The following is an 18577-nucleotide window of genomic DNA, read 5'->3' as shown; positions in this document are numbered from 1 at the left end:
GCTTTTCCTCTGCACCTTGAGGAGGGCCAGCTGCTGCTAGCATCTCTGAAGCGCAGTTGGTCTGCTTTCTTTGAGCATTGTTGAGGAGTTGGCTCCACTCACACCTGACATGAGCCCTCTCCTTGCATGTGTGACAGAAAGAAGCAGAGGTCAGCTGGCTGGAGAATTTTGGATGCCTGTATCTTCCATGGTCATGCAGGGCATTTCTCTTGTCCTTGGGACAGGGCATCTACACTGCATCTCGAGTATCCCCAAAAAGAAGCAGGAACAACCCAGAAGAGTGAATGTATCTCAAAATAGGAGAATCATTCTTAAATAAAGTCACCTTTTCCTTAGTGATATTTGATTGATGGCTGTTGATCCATGAACGTCTACAAGGACAGCTCTGAAGCCGATGTTAACCATCACACTTGGAAATTTCCAGGCTAGCAAGATCATGTGCCATCTTTCCTGACGTTGTTGATAATGTTTTATATAATATGCTTGGCCAAAACCCATAAAAAGGCTGGGATTTTTTTTTAGGGCATCCAGCTACATTTCCATTGCAATACAATGTAAAATATAAGAGAGAAGTGAAAGGGTTTTCTGGCACAATAGAGAAGTAAAAGTACAAAGCAAACAGGTTTATTGAGATGAGGGCTTGGGAAGGAGCACACAACCCATGGTGGCTGTGCTGTCTCCTTTGACCGGAATATGGGGTTTGGGACATATGTAACCTGTGAGCGAGGGTGGTGCTTAGGGCAGGCATTGATGACACTCTATGAGCTGATTGGATTTCTTCTAATGCAAACAGGAAGGGGAGTTGAAATTAAGGCTGAGGAAGAAGCAGGAATTTGTAAGCAGTCTCCCACTTTGCCTTTGGCCATGTTAGACCACCGCCATAACCATACAATAATTTATTCTAAGGCAAAACTCTTTCAAGAAGAAATCATTTTACTAGGCACTGCACTGCTTAATATTGAAACACAATCCACTTTTCATGAATAGGTAGAAATTTGCTCTCTGAATAGAAGTTCATGTGAATAGTGGTAATACTAACTATAAATACCATAAACCCTGTGAACGCCTTTTTGTACGTACAAACTCATGTGTGTGGGGTGATCCTTGCAACAAGGACAAAGGCTAGGAATGAGTTTTCCATATTAAAAAAAATGATATGCACTCTAATCCCATATTTCAAATAAAGATTCTTGAAGTTGAGAGGCTCGAAGGACTTTCACAGAGTTACAAATCAATTACGTGCCAAAGTTGGACTCTGGTTGGAACTTTTCCTTCTCTGGGTTTATGAAAGTCATAAAAATCAAGCGATGAAATATAGCACTAGTATGTGAAAATGGACAATGGAAAAATACAGAAAGCTGATGAATAAATTTACCCGTCATAAAAGCCCCCATTTTATATACACTGCCCTGCTTAATATTGAAATAAAATCCACCGCAGTTATGGCTGGCCAAGTGGAGCGATGTGTTTCACTTTTCTTTCGACAGTATTTTTTTTGAAAAGGAAAAGAAATAAGCCCAGCATGGAATAAAATTTTCTGCAATGTGTGTATGTATTCAAGAGCTGTGTTCACATTATTCTGTAAAGATAAGTGACATACATCACTGCATAGAATACACCACTAGAATCTGCAGTTTTCAAATTTCAGAGGCAATTTTTGAGCACGCAGGTATAAAAATAGGAATGTGTTCAGGAACACATTACCATTTTGTAATCGCAAGCACTCCAATTAACAAAGTAATTATGTTGTGATTGTAATAATACAAAACACGGGGGCCAGAAGAGTGTGCTCAGCATTTGAAGTCTTTGGCCACTGGGTGTCATGATTTTGCCCTGAAACTGTTCACCCTTCTACAATCAAAGGGCCTGGTATACAACAGAGTCATTCACTGTGACATGATTTATTATCCTAAGTGAAAGTTTTTTAAAAATACGCTTCTATCCTTTTCCAGATAATTGATACATAATATGTGAAAAAAAACATGATTGCTGTTGTTCCCTCCCTAAAATTGGCCAACAGATATTAAGCCTCACATATTTTAATGTAATGTAAACCCATAATGCTGTTTGTTATATACTCAACTTTTATTGTAGCAAAGTCAAATTTTGAAGAATTTCTTACGGCATATCTATACATGTTCTTGGGATCCATTTTTGAAGAACTCTGTCATACCAAATTAGTATAGTACAAAGGTTTAGGGGGAAATGATTTCATGTTAATGTCCAGTTGCTTTTAGCTGTGCCTGGTATGTACATGTGTGGCAGATGTACTATAAAACTGTACAATAATTACAACCAGATAGCTATGCCTCTTCTCTGTAAACGAAATCTACTCTGCCAAGTTTGGTTAGAAGTGAGTATTTTGTGACAATTAAAAACAGTTGTGCTTGTTCTGTAACAGAAGCACTTCTGAATTTGGAGGAAAGATCTATAAAGATAGGACAAGAAGACTTAGACAAGGGTTCCAAGAACATCATTAAAAATTTCCTTATTCTTTCTTTTCTGCATATTTATTTTGAAGACCAGTTAGTTCCTAAATCATAAAGATGAATCTCATGATCTTGCTGCCTGGTTTAAAGCTCAATGTTTAAAAATCTGTGATTGGTTATATGCAAGCCAGAAGTTAGAAACCATGGAATTGAGTTTACGGGGCTATTTTATTTTACTATTGTGGTTGTTTGTGTTTGAAACCAAACTTGAAAAAAATCCAGGTTTTTTTTGAGCACATAACATCAGACCTTCATGGGAAGCAAGTAGTAGTTTTTTGGTAATACTATTTGCTTCATACATTTAATTTTTTATTTTAAAAATAGTAAAATCCAACAAAACAAAACAGAACAAAGCCAATCAAAACAAAGCCGCAAAATTGCTACAGAACTTCAAAGCAGGATACTAGGAAAACAACAACAGCTACCATAATATATCTTGTTATTTTCACCGTACTTGTCCATTCCATCAGGTATAGCAAAATCAAACCCAAAACAAAACAGAATAAAACCAATCAAAACAGAATATTGAATAAAGTAAAAAGAATCAGAAGAAAACAAAACAGTGAAAACAATATTGTATTTCAAAGACAAAATAGGAGGAAATCCCCCATATTTGCTGTATTCATAGTCATCCTCCCAAGAGATGCTCAGACCGCTGGCTCCAGAGCTGCAAAATCAACCAGATAATACAAGTATTTAGTTGCTTTATGCACCTTAGTTGCTATCAGCTCAGCACATCTTCAGAACCAGCAGGATGCTTATGGTGGGTGAGTTGGGGGAAGGTTGTGATTCTCAACCCACATGCAGGGAGGTTCATGGGAGGCACTGACTTTTCTCTTCTTAGAATCTGTGTGGCTTGTATGGCTTACCAGAAATGCTGTCTATTTGGCTTCTTCTTGGATCCTCTCAGTCCCAGCATGATGAATTCTTGGGAGGTGCTATGTACATTTAAGAAATTGCTTTTTACTAGTCACGTAAATGCCTTTGCTTTTCAAAGAAAGAAATTAACAGTGTTGATTTTCAGTTGAGAATTCCTGAAAAGGGCACAGCAGTAGGAGCTGACTGCCAATGTGAATTCACACTGGGCTACATTCCTTAGAATGAAAGGACATATATATTTGATTGTAAATGATAAGCTATATCAAGTCTGTATTCAACTAGTTTGCAAGATTGTGACAAGAGAATCAAAGGACAATGTGCAGAATCAAAAGGTGCTATCTCTGGTTACACTTGCAATAGCATTTTTTAAGGTAAAGACAAAAGAAAATAGAAAACAAAACTTCATTTAGCAAACTGTTATGGTTTATGTCAGTGGCCCCCAAGCCTCATGAATTAAGACTCAACCAAATCTAGCATTTGTGATTGGTTCATTGTCTACCACTCTGATTGGTGGTGTGAGTGCTATTCCCACCTATGGGTGGAGCCAGTATGTGATGTAAGGGTGGAAAGAAAGTGTGTCTCTCTCTTGGTGGTTCACACCTTGCTCTTTGTAGCCGCCATGAATGGCTGCCCCACCATGCCATACTGTCTTGGAGCCAACTGAGTATGGGCTGAAACCTCCAAGAACTGTAAGAAATAAACCTTCTCTTCCCTAACTTTGGACATCAGGTATTTTGTCTCAGTGAGGAGTAAAAAGTAACTAAGGCACAAACATTTTTATAGTACAGTACTTACTTTTTGTGTGCCATTGAACAAGAAAGACCTTGCCTTTAGGTAGCCTGTGAGCTAGTGAGAGAATCTGGTTTTTATTAGTTTATCACAAAAATATCATTACAATTGTGGCACAATCTATGGCAAGACCTGCTCTGAGCCTTGTCATTGAGAAAGATTCCACGTGGTACTGATGTTTGGTTGTATGCCAGTGGGAGAGGGCTTGGATGTGAATGGTGTGAGCTGTGAAGATAACATTTTGGGTCAAAAGTGTGTGAGTATTCGAGGAACTGAGCAAATGCTCCTGGGGCTAGAATTCTGAGGATGAATCTGAGGGTACAACAATTGCTAGGTGGAGACATAGTGAAAGACGTGGAGAGCAAAGGAAGGAGGCATGCTATGGTGCAGAGTGTTTAAAAGCACAGTAAAATCTCAACCATTGAGTAGAATAGTAGAAAAAAGGAGTAGACAGAAGCAGTTAAAAGGCTGTCCTGCTAACTTAGGTTCAAGATGGTAGCTTGGGTTAGAACAGAAGGAATTAGAGGAAGTTGAGCAGATCTTAGAATATACATATTTTAATATTCTTATTGATGTGTGTTATGGATTGTGTTTAAATGTCTCCCCAAAGCCTCATGCCATCCTTTCAAAGAAGGGGATGAGGAAGGAATCCACTGCATTTACAGGGTAGGAGGTAAAAAGTGTTCCTATTTAATGGAACTAGCTCATTATGCGTGATGGAGAAACTGTTTCCTCCATTGAAAATAAAGAGCAAAGCATGTGTGGTTTGGAGAGTAGTGAACTTTTAAAGGAACAGTTGTAAAAATTGGGTGTTGGGTTGAATAACAACAACAACAGAAAAAAACTATGCCTGAGGGCTTTCTGGATATTTTTAGAAGCCCTAATTGATTTTAATGATCAATGATGCATTGTTGTATATCTCCTATTTAGGTGTGGTTTTAGCCACCTGGATGAGAAAAATAAAGGCCAAGAGATATGGCCATAGCTGTTATGCTCATTGTGTAGTGTACAGTACAGAGCCAGGGGAGTTTAGTTCATTCCCAGGAAGCTGTTAGAAAAGTTGAACATTTAAGATGATATAAGCGATGTGTAAGAAGGAAAACTGAAAAGAATGGTAGCAAGAATAAGGGTAACTTATCCTTCAAGTGCAGCTTGTCCTGTGCATTCAAGAGATCAAACAATATTTCCAGTGGAAATACTCAAGTCTTCCCCAGGACAGAAAATGAGAAGCTAAGAATGAGGTACTTTAATTTGCTAGTTCAGAAAAGGAGCAGTAAGAGGAAAATACTGAAAAAGTCCATTGTGTCTCCTCCTACCTCAAACACGCCCTAATGATTACAGCCTTATTCAGTAATTTGTCATATAAAATTTACTTTCGGAAACTATTACTGACGTACTTAAAAACTATTGTTCATATCAAGTGGTCTTTCCTCCCTCTTTTTCAATGGTGTTTATTTGAAGTTTACAGTGTGCTATGGGATACACACATCTGCTTACCAGACCTGAAACAATTATGTCAATTATTTCCTGCTTTTACAACTCTCAACTATCCAGCCACAATGGAGGCGTCCACCGGAGGGTAAAACTGCCTTGTTGCACTGGGTCATTATGAATGTATTTGGGGCATTCAGCTGAGAATCCACCTTCTCAGACTCTATAGGATCCCACCCTACCCTTCCCCACTGCACAATGAATCCAAAGGAAAGAGCCCAAACCCCTCTGTCTCCATTCTTAGGTCATATCTCCTAATTGCTCCTGGGGGCCATTGTGCCATTTCCAAAGGCAGAGCTTGGTCACATCCGTTCTCAGGGTTTGTGTTTGTTGTAGCAGGGCTAGGGCATTTTACAGCCCAGGAATAAATTTAAGGACAAATTAATTCATGTCTTCCTTTACAAATGGGCCTTGATGAGCTGGCATGAGTAACAATTGACCCACTTGGAAAGATGTTCTTTACCAATGGGCATCACTTCTAACATGGTCATTACTTCTAACACATGACACTGAAAACCAGACCTACAATGCCACTGATTGGCATGGCATCCACATCAACTCCACAGATGTGTCTTGTAATCAGGGAAGAGAATCACCAAGATGGCGGGTGATTTGTCACTGTAATGATACTTAAGGTTAACACATTTCAGCTTTAATTTTATATGATCGTTAAACCAAATATACACTTCCTTTAAATGTATTTCATAATAATCAAGGACCACCAGAAAGTCTGAGCCATTGCAGGACCTCCAAGGCTGTCGAGAGCCATATGAAAAAGCCACATGTGTTTCCTAATGCCTTAGTATTATGGTGTTATGATTTGGGCCAAAAATGTCCCCTCAAGTATCATTTATTCCTTTGGGAAGAGGTGGGACTTTGGGAACATGGTTAGAGTAGGAGGTGCTGAGCTCATCAATGGATTGATCCATTGAAAAGTTACAGCTGGTGCTGCTAAGAGGGACCCCACTTTGGAGGAGGTCATTGGGGTCACTGGGGACATCATGCCATAGAGGGTTCACCTCTCAGTAATGCCATCAAATTATGGTTTAATCCAAAGATAAGGTTGCAGTTTGTATGGTACAGTCACCTTCCAAAATCCTTATCTATACACACATGAGATTTTGGTGGAACTGTTGTTGTTTGATTTTGTGGTACTGAAGATGAACCCAAGAATTTTGCCCTCACCTACTTTCTAAGTCTTATTATTATTATATTTTTTTAGAGATAAGGTCTCACTAAGTTGGCTCAGTTGCCCAGCCTGTGCTTGAAGGTGCAGTCCTTATGGCTTATATCTACCTGAGTGCTAGGGTGATAGCAGTGCACCCCCCAGCCTCCTATTTGCCTGGAGTGCTGTGTTGAGAACAAAAGTTGAGGACAAAAGACAAAGACTGGAGGTGGTACTTTGAAACATCTGAGAAGGACTCAGAACACCAGGTGGAGGAATGTTTAGATACTGAGCGAGAACAGGAGCTTCAGGTGGTTTAGAAATAACAAAGAAAGCCACATTACACTGCCAGAATGCTACATATTCATTGTTTGTGTTTTTCTTACAGCAATTGTTACTAAAATTATGGAGGGAAATAAAAGACTCATTGCACATGATGGAAACGCAAATCTTAAGACATGTCCTGAGGCATGAGTCCTTCCTATAGAGCAGGCCTGCCCTGCGGAACACTGTGATCAGGAAGGGTCAGCATATATCTGACACACAGCATGACATGTAGGTCCCAGGACTGGGAAATTAATTTCTAATACTTTGCTTTAACCCATTCCACTATAACATTGAAAAGCTATAGGTAGGCATTGGCTATTGTATTAGACAATGCAGCTATGCTGGGATGTAAGGTAAAAAGGTAGGAAGCTCATAAAGCCTGTTCAATAAGATCTGGGCCCTTGAAGGTCAAGATGTCTCTTCTGTCTCCATTTCTAAGATTCTGTGAGGTCCTTTGTGCTGAAAGTTGATGTTCAGAATGTTTTCAAGGACACCCTGGAGGGGGTAACGGACCAACGGTCTAAGGTTTAATCTACTTCGGCAAATCCCTGTTTCTGTTTTTCCATCAGTCACAGAAAATTGATCAATTTTAATTGGGTGCTCTCATGTAGTGTTTATCAAACACCCTCAACCTCTTAAAAGCTCTGCTTATGGGCTGCTCATTTGCCAGTAGGGAGTGTGTGTGTGTGTGTGTGTGTGTGTGTGTGTGTGTGTACCTAGAGGAGTATTCCAAACACCAAAGTGAGGACTTTGAAACTGATACCCATAGTAATGGACTGGAACAGTATTGTAAATCTTTGGGCTGATGGTTGGCATGGTGCACAATAGATGTGGAGACACACATTTGACCATCCATGACCAATCTCACCCTGTATTTGTCTTACAATAACTTAAGGAAGCCCAGTGTCCAGAGAGAACAAAGTTGAAAAGAAAAGTACCTGTATCTAGAAGTAGATGAAATGACCTCAGTGTTACATATACAAAAAAATCAGTAGTTCCTGTTCTTACCATTTACTCAAAGTGGGAGGATTAACAAGAATGTTAGGGAGGTGTTGGGGAAAAGCAAGGTAAACGGCAATTTCATTTGTGAAGAAAAGCTCAAAGTGTCTAATTGCAGTTGGAGACAGTTATGTTTTAAATTGGCCTTTGATAGTGTAAAACTAAACATTTAAATTTGAAATGAAGATTGTTATCAACATTTCCTTGACCTAGGAGCAAACTTTTAAATACCTCAATAATGGAAAATGTTATGAACAAAGAAAGCAAAGAAAAGCTTTCTTAATTCTAATTCAACCTTCTGTAGGGCTCATATTTGAGAGAGGTGTTCAGCTGAATTGAAGAAGCTTGACGGCTGCAATTTATGAATTCAGTTATCTTAAGGTTTCACATGGTTATATAGCACCTTCTCCTCAAAGCATAGTAATGAAGAAAGAAAGACGCTGGCATATCTGAATGTGCTTGAAATAAAAATATAATTTTGTGATTTCCATGCATATAGTGTTGGTATCTTGTGGGACTCAAACAAAGCTCATATTTTTAGTTGGAAAATGTCTTAAAATATTAACATATCCTTATGAAATTCTGAGAATGCAATCATTTGTTTAACACTTGGAGGACCAGACAGTAAAAAGGGTTTAAAGGTCTTAACACAGAGGTCCAAGGGTGTGCCTCAGAAATACATCACTTGCCTGGCACACACAAGGCCTTGGTTCAATGCCAGCACAGTGAATGATAAAATAAAATGCAGGTCTGCATACAAACATAGAGACTTTCAGGAGAAGGGTTGTTCTGCTGTGTGTTTGCCTAAGGAAATAAGAAACATTTTTTAGGAAACTTCAGGAAGTCCGGCAGTGTCATTGGCTTGTGTGGGTCTCCTGGCAATTCTGAAGCAATTTCTTTCAAGACAGTGAACCCAAACTTCTCTTGTGGACCTTTTACATGTCTGGATCATGGAGAGAATGACATTTGGGTGGCACACTGTGGTAGTTGGAGACAGGCTTGACTTTTGGTCAACCAGCCCAGAGCTAGCCCTGCTCTTCCTGATTGAAATCTGTGATGCATGCCCTTCCTTACTCAGATTACACTCATGCCTGAGCTTGAAAATCTGTTCTCTCTCTAAAGTTCAGGGCCCCTGGGACACAGCTGCTACAGCCCAACCCAGAGACAAAAGGGTGCCCTGGGGAAGTCAAGGGGATAGCAAGGAAGCCAGTGATTGCAGACAAAGAATATCCATTAAACTGCTTCCCTTGGAGACAGATACTTGCTTCCTTCATGGACCCCCTATTGCAATATTGTCTTTCTCCCTTAAAAAAATATAATTACAATAATAAAAGTTTCTTTACAGCAGGATTTGCTACATCTTTTATTAAAATTCATAGAGCCATAAACAACATGATTTTGTACATGAGTTTTATGTCTCTGGCAGTGCAGAAAGTGGAGGGAGACAACAGCGTGGATATTTGGGTTTCTTTGGGAATGTAGTTGATGAATAATCATTAATACTGTCCTTAAAATATTAAGTAACATTTAAGGACAGTGCTCATGAGTTGTTACCATGGAGGATATTTTAGTATATTTGCATCATTAATTATTGTGAAGTATTAGAAGATATTTACTTTATTGAAATTCATTAATGTTTAGGATGAAAATGCCTAATGGCCTCAATTGCTTGGACTTAAGAATTCTTTTCCTTCTTTAGGGAACCTTACACCTGTCTTGCCCAAAACCTTTCAGAATTCTTTTGAGTTTATAAGGCTATGTAATACCTTCATCATAGCATAACATTATTACTTGCACTTAGATAAATCATTACTGTGTACATTGATAAAGCATCTTATATTGCAGTGCATGTCTCAAGATTGACTACAAAGAGGCCAAAAAAGTGAAAACAGGGGTTCCTAATAAATAACTAATGTGATGAGCAGTGTATGTAGCTACAAGAGAAGGTATACAAAAATCCTACAAGGAATTAGCAGAGGAAATCCAGTGTCCATCCATGATTCTTTTGAAGGAGTACAAAGACAAGATCATCTTACCAACCTCCACAGCATCCTCTGTTTTGTAACAGAGGATCTATATTGATTTTCCTGGTGAGTTAAATTGCACATATTTCCCTGCAAGGGTGACAGAACAGCGATCAAGTACGTTCTGCACTCTTCAGGAGAATGGAAGTAGGCACAGAAGCAAAGCATTCATGTAAGAAAAAAAGAGATGGAAACAGAGAGTTGCACCTAATTCTTGCCACCTGGGTAGCAGGCTGAGACCCACACAATGCAGAGTGAAGAGCTCCAAGTGGCAGGAGCCTATGGTAAGAGTTGAGAATTGGAAGGGCCCAGGCAGACAAGGAATAAGAGAGTCATAGACCAGTCACAGACCATAGAATTTCACAGTTATTTGTTTGAGACAGAAATTGGATCAAGAAAGTTAGTGCTGTGACTTTCCACGAGTGGGACCTGGGTTGATTACACTAGGAGTTTACCCATAACTCTGAGAACTGATTTCTAAGTAAACAGATGGGTAAAGCAAGGGATTGAATGGTATTGCAAATGACATTCTGTCCCTTTGGAATACTGGTCTTTTGCATGTTCATTTGAAGTTTTTGTACTTCCTTGGTGACTTTTCTTTTGTTGAGACAAAATACTGAATGCCTAAAGTTAAAGGAAGAAAGATATATTTAGCTCACAGTTTGTAGAGGTTCAGTCCATAGTCGGCTGGATGTGGGTAACCGCAGATAAACAGGCATTACAGTGGAAAAACAGTTCATGGTGAGCAGAAGGTAGCAAACCAAGCTAGAGACAAGATGAGCCTCTTTCTGTCCCTTGTATTATATGGAGCCTACTGAGATTAGGGCAGTGCCAAACCAATCAGTGGACTGATTTGTTAATTACCCACTCTTAATCCCAGCACCCTGACACCTTGTACTGCACCAAAAATTAATCACACACTTTAGATTCAGGCATCAGTGGAAAAACCACCTATGACTGCATAAGGCTTTGAATGGTGGCTGTATATTTAGACACAAGTCCTGCAACCTTCAAGAAGCTCCGTGGAATCTTTCCATCTGGGAATTGTACTTTCCTAAACTCATGATGTCTCCCAAACCTCAAGATCTCAGGACCCTTGAAAGGGAATAATGAAGAATGAAAGTGAATCCATTCTATCCATATGTGTAATAGATTTTCAGGTAAAATGAGTTATTAAAGGTTTCATCAGTGTGGCTGAATGTCCAGGAGAAACAACTTGGAGGAGAAAAGGTTTTTCTTTTCTCATGGTTTCAGGCTTTGTTTAGCTGGATCCATTTTTTCTTAGCTTCTGATGAGGCAGAAACATGATGGTAGGAGGAGATGGTGGAAAAGGACTGCTATCCTGGCAGCCAGGAAAAAGTTAAAATGTGCCATAATAAAAGGGTCCAGGATGTGGTTTCTAAGTATACTCCTCCTCCATGACTTGCTGCCTTCCACTTGACCCTACCTGCTAAGTTTCCTTGACACTCAACAATGCCTTGAAGTTACGCTCTCATCCATCGGTCCACCCACTAATGAAGTTAGCACCCTCATGATCTCACCGCATTCCAAAAGCTCCACATCTTATCACACAGGATTTTAGGGGAACATTTTAGATCCATTCTAAGCCATAACAGTGTTGCTTCATGAAATTTTCAAGAATATTGTTTATTGTGGTTTCAGGCATGTTGGAATTCAGTAATTGAACATTTGACCCATGAAGTAATGTGGCTACTTTGGTCTGTAGAGTGGCTTTGTCTGACAAAGTGCCTGTGTACTTCAGATGAAAATAGCAAGAATGGAAAACATGACCCATCTCAGGGATACATAATATCAGCAGTGAAATATGACCTCTGTCTATGGAGTATGGTGTAACGATGTCAGTGCCAAATTCAGAATTAGGTTTATTGTGTGGTGAATTCCTTGGTATTTTTCAAAGTAATCTCTTACCCCGTCTTTTATCAGGTATTCATCTCTCTGCAATTAAGATGCTCAGGCATAGCTTGAGGTCAGTCAGTTGAAGCTAATGCTGTGTTTCATTTGATAAAGCATTACAATAAGAGTAGAAATCAGCTTCTATCTGTCCACAATTCACAGGGGAAAAAATACCCCCAGGGGAAAAAATCCATTCCACCACACTATATTTATATAGGTATTTCCAAAATAAGAACTTACTGTGATGTTACCGCTTACTAGATCATCTGAACCATGATAAAAATGAGAACATACTGTCAAAACACACAGAAGACAGGCAAGCCATTAATTCTGCCAAAAGCAATCTCTTCATCCTAACAACATTTTTCTCATTGTTTGTCATAGTGAGTAAATATTGGAGGAGGGAATAGCTAACTTCCTTGCAATTAGCAGAAAGGCAGTATGCCTGAGTCTTGTGGAAAGCTGTCTACATCATGAGTTCATCTGAAGAAATGGCAAAGTTCCTCTGTAGATAAAATAAGCTTCTGTTACTATTGATGACACGAAATGCCTCATACTTGCCCTAGTTCTGCCTTTTTTCTTATGAAGAATGTATGTTTATAAGCAGCCTCCTATGAAATCTTGTTTATATCTTCTCTAGACTTTTAATGCCTGGAGGCATTGGAGCGTGAGAGGATCTCCTGGGAATGCCTGAGGGATCACACTCATTGAGGAAGCAGGTCATGCATTTACAGGTAAGGGGTTAATGCAGATTATCAATGCTCATGCAGCTGTACCCAGTATTTGGGGTTGTGGGGAGTGAGACAGAGTCTTGCTATGCAGCTCAGGATGACACTGAACTCACTGTGTAGCCCAAGCTGACCACGGACTCATAGCGATCCTCCTGCCTCAACTTCACAAATGCTGGGATTACAACTGTGTTCCACTATGCCCAGCCTGTACTACAGTTTTGTAGAGGGTCCTGAAACTTCAGAAAGGTTCTTCTGTCACTGGCTACACTTGCTTCTGCCTGTTGCATACCCCAAGATTGAGAAGGTTCCTGGCTTGTGAGACCTATGCTGTATACATTTTTGGGAAGACTCATAGACTGCCTTGGATTATAGTTTTGATTAAGAAACTCAAGTATTTTTCAAGGCAAGCTGATACCCTTTTTGATATAGGCTGAATACATCATTTATCCCAAGTGCCTCAACCAGAAGTGTTTCTATTTGGAGTTTTTCAGAAGTTAGAAAACTGCAGATATGTAATGAGGTATGTGGAGGAGGGGACAGAAATCTAAACAGAAATTCACTGGCATCATGTACTTTATATACATAGCCTGAAAGGAATTTTATGCGCTATTTTAGTGTTCCATCCTTTTGACTAGGACCTGACGTCAGCTGTAAAAGTATTTACAAGGGAAATTATGTGCATGCACAATAAATTTCCTATCTTGGAGCATTTTAGATGTTGAACTTTTGGATTCATGATGGACACTCCCTTGAAGAAGAAGGCATGCATATTCTTCCCAGCAGCTGTAAACATGATGAATGTGATAAGCAAAACCCATGATTTAAAGGAGGAGAGCACTAATCTACTCTAAGGCAGAAACATCATGGTGGAAGGATATTATGGAGCAAAACTGCTTAGCTCATGGAGGCCAGGAAGTAGAGCAGGCAAACCTGGCCAGAGAGGAAGGGACCAGGAACCCTAAGTCTATGACCTCCCAAACCTATTTGGAAGTGTCCTTCACCAATTCCCCAGGCAGATCCCAAAGTTATCACTACCACAGATGGAGACTTTTAGAGAAACTGGAGTGGAAACAATTCTCTCTCTCTCTCTCTCTCTCTCTCTCTCTCTCTCTCTCAAACACTATCATTATTTTAAATGAACAGTGATTTTTTTTCTTGCCCAAACTTCATATTAACATGCTGGAATGTTTAGGATAATTTACATGATTTTGCTTAGAATTCTGACATTTACATAGGAAGAACTAGGCTCCTAATAAATTCCCTAGGTAGTGTTGGAATGTTTTCTATGAAAGCTTGAAACAATGCTAGAAATGATACTTGGAAATTTTCAGTGGTTCTTCTGAGTCATCTTTCTATAGTAGAACTGTGACATAAGCCTAAATTTTAGGTACCTAGGTGATTTCAAAAGTTAGTCACATTAAAGAAAAAGAAACTATTGGAATTATTTTATTTGCCCCAATAGACCAAATATTACGATTTCAGTTTGCAACTATGATTGCTGCTTTATGCTCCACTTTTTTTCATATTTGGTGTTTTAAATCATTGCTTTAATTACAGTACGTATAGTGGAGCAATGTTAACAGACTAAAATTTTACTGGCCCTTAATTAACATCCACCTACTACAACCATTAATAGAACTATAATCTCTTAGGATTTTATTCCACTAGCTTAATGCCAGTCTAAACTAGAAGATTCTTCCCTGAAGTAATTGTTATCATTCAGATCTAAAATGTCCCTGGTGGGCTTACATAAAGTCATTGGATCAGGAGAGTGTAAACCTCCTCAGTGATGACCAATTAGTTCTGCAGAATTTCTAGTTGATTTGGCTGTAGATGAAGGGAGAGGATCATGAGCATGACCTTCTGGGCTATGTCTTATCTTTAGACGATACTTCACCGGTTCTTTCTCACCTTTGCTGTTTCCTGGCTCCATTTTTCTCCACTATGCCCTTCTTCAATGAGGTTTGTGCCTTGTCTTGATCCTACATCGGTGGAGCTGGCCAACTATGGACTGAGCCCTTTGAAATCAAGAGCCAAAACAAACCTTTGCTCCTCAGGTATTTGGTCACAGCAAAAACAAAACCAAACAACAAAAACAGAAAAGAAAAGCAGTGAAGTACAGTATACTTAACTTCCAAATACAAGATTTGCCCCCAAATTTCTTCCTTGTCTTTAATCATTTCTCACAACTATCTGAAGCATCAGAGTTTGGGGGAAATAAATACGCACGCTATTTGAATTTGACCGGAGAGCTAAATGTTTAGAATGATTTGACTTAGTCTTATTTTGGCACGTACTTATCAGATAAGACCTTAAGTCATCAAAGGATAAATGATGGTAGAACTTTTCTCTGTCCACTTCCGTGAAAACAGAACTGGCAGAAACCCAATACATTATTCCCTAAATCATCATTTTCTTGTTTAAAATTGTCTGCCACTTTAAAAAAACGGTCTTCCCTTCTTTAGTAATATTCACTGTGAGAAAATAAAGCAAGAATTTTGAAAGATAGGGACTTCAAAGTATATCATGATCTTACATTTTAAGATCTCTTTAGATTTGTAGATGAGATTACAAATGTAATTCAGAGTATCTCGTGTCAAAATTATAAACAAGTTCAGCACAAATGGGTGACAAGACCATAATAAGAGCACTGATGTTTTGTTAGCTATAAAATTTATAATCACTTCGCCACTATAAACTATCTAAACACCAGAGAATTTCACCGAGTAAAATGGATGAATCTCTTCTCACACTCCATTTTTTCTAGCCCTGGTACTATTTTCCTTTCCAAAAGTAAACAACATCCCATTTGTTACAACCCATTTGTTACATATCCTGTAAGATTTTCCATAAATTTGCATTCTTTCAGTCTGTCTCTCTCTGCATGTCTCTATCTCTGTATCTCTCTCTATTTCTGTCTGTGACTGTCTGTCTGTCTCTCTCTCTCACACACACACACATACACACTCACAATACTTATTTTTAAATAAGCTCTTTATTGTAGGAGAGTTTTAGATTGACCAATCATAAAAGAGAAAACCTTTTATCTTTGTATCTCATATTGTGCTTGCATTCTTTGTGTTATCTTACACCAACTTAGTGCTTTTGCCACCATGAATAAACCAGTTTAAAATGCTTCTGTTAACTGATGTCTAAACTTTCATATTTTGTGCTTTTTCATGTTTCCTTTTTACCTCGTGTGCCTTTTCTAGTTCAAGGTAGCACAATATAGTTAAGCATCCTGTCTCCTTAGACTCCTCTTGACATAGTCAATTTCTTAGATTTGCCTAATTTTCCTTTACTTTGGTACTTTTGAGAATGACTGCTCAGGTATTTTATAGAATTAATTCCAATTTTTTGATGTCTGTCTCATAACTAGACTGAGGATATGCCTTTTGGGGAAGACTCCACAAGAGATATACCTACTTAATCTCTTACCCCTTTTTGAAGTAAAAGAGCAAGAATTCATGAATTTACCCCCTAGGCAGGACTCACATGAATATCACTTCATGCAAACCAAGTTTTTATTTCTGCGCAATAATTTTGCTCTAATTTTCTTGTGATTGCAGAATTGGAAATTTTGTCGCAAAGGATGTGGGTTAGTAATTTGGAGTTCTTGGTGAGGCTCTTGGGAATTTCTGCCACATTTTTTTCCACACATGAGGCAGCTCCCACCCAGGGATACTCGGGGAGTCTTTATTAGGCGTTCAAGCATGGGTTGCTATCAAGCTGTTTCTAAAAAATGAACATGTCACCCCAGGCAGAATGACATTTGCACTTGTCTTTGAGTTGGCCTTGTGATTGGCATCTCCATGAAGGACAATGCTGTCACCCACTGTTCCTACAGACAGCATTTGTAAAGACTCACTAAAAGACTCACTAATTCCCCCAGTCAGTTCCCTCCCCCAGAGCTGAGCATCTGAGTTAATGAAGTGGGTCAGAGGAAACAAAGGCTCGAAGACACAATGACCATATGGTTCATACCATTTATAATAAGAGAATCTAAGAAGAAACCCAGAAAAGTCAGTGTGAGAAGGGGGAGGCAAACTCCCTCACTTTCCTAAGATTGCAAATTGCTGAAATGAGTCTAAGAGTGTTACGTGTCACATGGGAGGTGATAAAAACACAGTTTGGTCCAGTTGTCCATGTTAGCCAGCATGGTATGCTCTAAGAAACCTGGTCCTTTCTAAGGTATAGAGCAGGATCAAGATAGTTTCTATGTAAAAAGCCATGGAGGAACTACTTTCATCCTTGTGAACTGTGTGGTCTCTGGGCTGGAACTCAACTCTGCCATTCTAAAGGGAAAGCATGCCACTGAACAGACACAGCTGTGTTCTGATAAAACTTTATTTGTGTAAACAGACGGTGAATTGAACCTGGCCCATATGCTTGATTATAGCAAATGTGCTACACTACAGTAGCTTTCTTGTACACTACAGTAGCTTCAAGTAACTTTCTTGTTCGAATAAGGAAAAAGAGAAAAGCCAGTTTGCTAAAGAAACTGTATAAGTGCAGACAGCTGTCCCAAAGATATCAGGACATAGCACAGTGGTCATCTTTAATTTCCTATTAACTCAATTAGGATCCCTGTATGACTTATACTATTGTATCATGACTGATCTTAGTTAAATCTGACTTGTTTGAATACTGCATATTATTGACAGATTTTAATCAAAACTGTTAGGTTGATAGTATCAAGTTGAGGAGTATAGACAACTATACTGAAAATGACAATGATTCACCACAATATCATTCTGATTTGATCACTACCTGTTTTTGTAGTTCTACACTATCTACAAAGTGGTATTTCTGTTAATTCTGTTATGCACTGATATGTTCAATTATACTTTATCTGATGATATAGCCAATTCGGTTGATGATAATAAGAAACAGCACAGTAACCATGGTAGAACTCCTTATACAGCAGTTTTATATGTTTTTTTAGTGTTATGTGTCTATAGGAATATGTTTAGTTCTGTCCTGCTTTGTTCTGTTTCTCCCTCTAATATAGAAAGGATAGAAATACATGTTAAGACTCATGCTTGTATAAAACCTATAAACAGTTTATAAGAACTGATCTTATGACACATGATGAAATGAACAAATACTTTAAAGGAAAGAAAGAGGTACTGCAGTACCCACTGCTGATTCCAGAGTGTTATGATGTGAAATCGAGCAATATTATTAATCTTTGTTCAGAAGTATTTTAATCTAATAAGTTTTGTTAGGTCTCAACATAAATGAAGATATGGATAAATGCATACATGTCTAAGTGTATAGTTTTTGTTGGATAGTTGAACAGAATGGTTTGCAGTCTCCCCGGTTGAATTCCCATTTATATGTTCCACTTTTGTATCTTGAACAATTATTTGTGGGGGGACAATATGTATACATCAACTAGTGATTTATTACTGTTTATTTCTTTTCTTTGAAAGTATGTACTATTTCTGCCCATTTTCGATTGTGTTTTATTTTTCTCTAAATTAAAAATAAAAAAGAAACTGAACAAGGAAGTGATTTCCTGCGTCTTGTTCTCCCCATTTATTAGTATCCCATTGCTGCACAGAAAATCAACTCAGAGGATAGCTTTAAACGACACCCACTAAATGGGTCACAGGGGATCACTGGGTCAGAAGTGTCACCTGGCTACTCTGTTTAAATTCTCACAAGGGAATACAGAAGGTGTTGGCTGGGCGGATTCTTATCAGAATGCATCTAGACAAGTCTTTATGTACATCATTGGTAGAATCTATTACCTTGTGATTTTAA

General features: G+C 38.7%; 1 long non-coding RNA gene across 10 annotated transcripts in view; it reads left to right on the top strand.

The window, feature by feature from the left end:
* Nucleotides 1-18321, top strand: part of LOC106025929 (uncharacterized) — a 228737-nt gene extending 210416 nt beyond the window's left edge. For 8 of the 10 annotated variants that reach the window (XR_010045436.1, XR_010045439.1, XR_010045447.1 and 5 more), the window contains one exon: nucleotides 12718-18321. This is a non-coding gene — a long non-coding RNA (uncharacterized LOC106025929). The remainder of the gene's footprint in view (nucleotides 1-12717) is intronic. The other 2 variants (XR_010045440.1, XR_010045444.1) reach the window with 1 other exon arrangement.
* Nucleotides 18322-18577: the final 256 nt, after the last annotated feature.

The sequence above is a fragment of the Cavia porcellus genome, unplaced genomic scaffold (genome assembly GCF_034190915.1).
Source record: "Cavia porcellus strain 051 isolate PalLab524CR breed Dunkin Hartley unplaced genomic scaffold, mCavPor4.1 scaffold_33, whole genome shotgun sequence".
In the NCBI taxonomy this organism is placed as follows: Eukaryota; Metazoa; Chordata; class Mammalia; order Rodentia; family Caviidae; genus Cavia; species Cavia porcellus.
The sequence above is the reverse complement of the archived record's forward strand: the minus strand, read 5'-3'. Positions and strand labels throughout refer to the sequence as shown.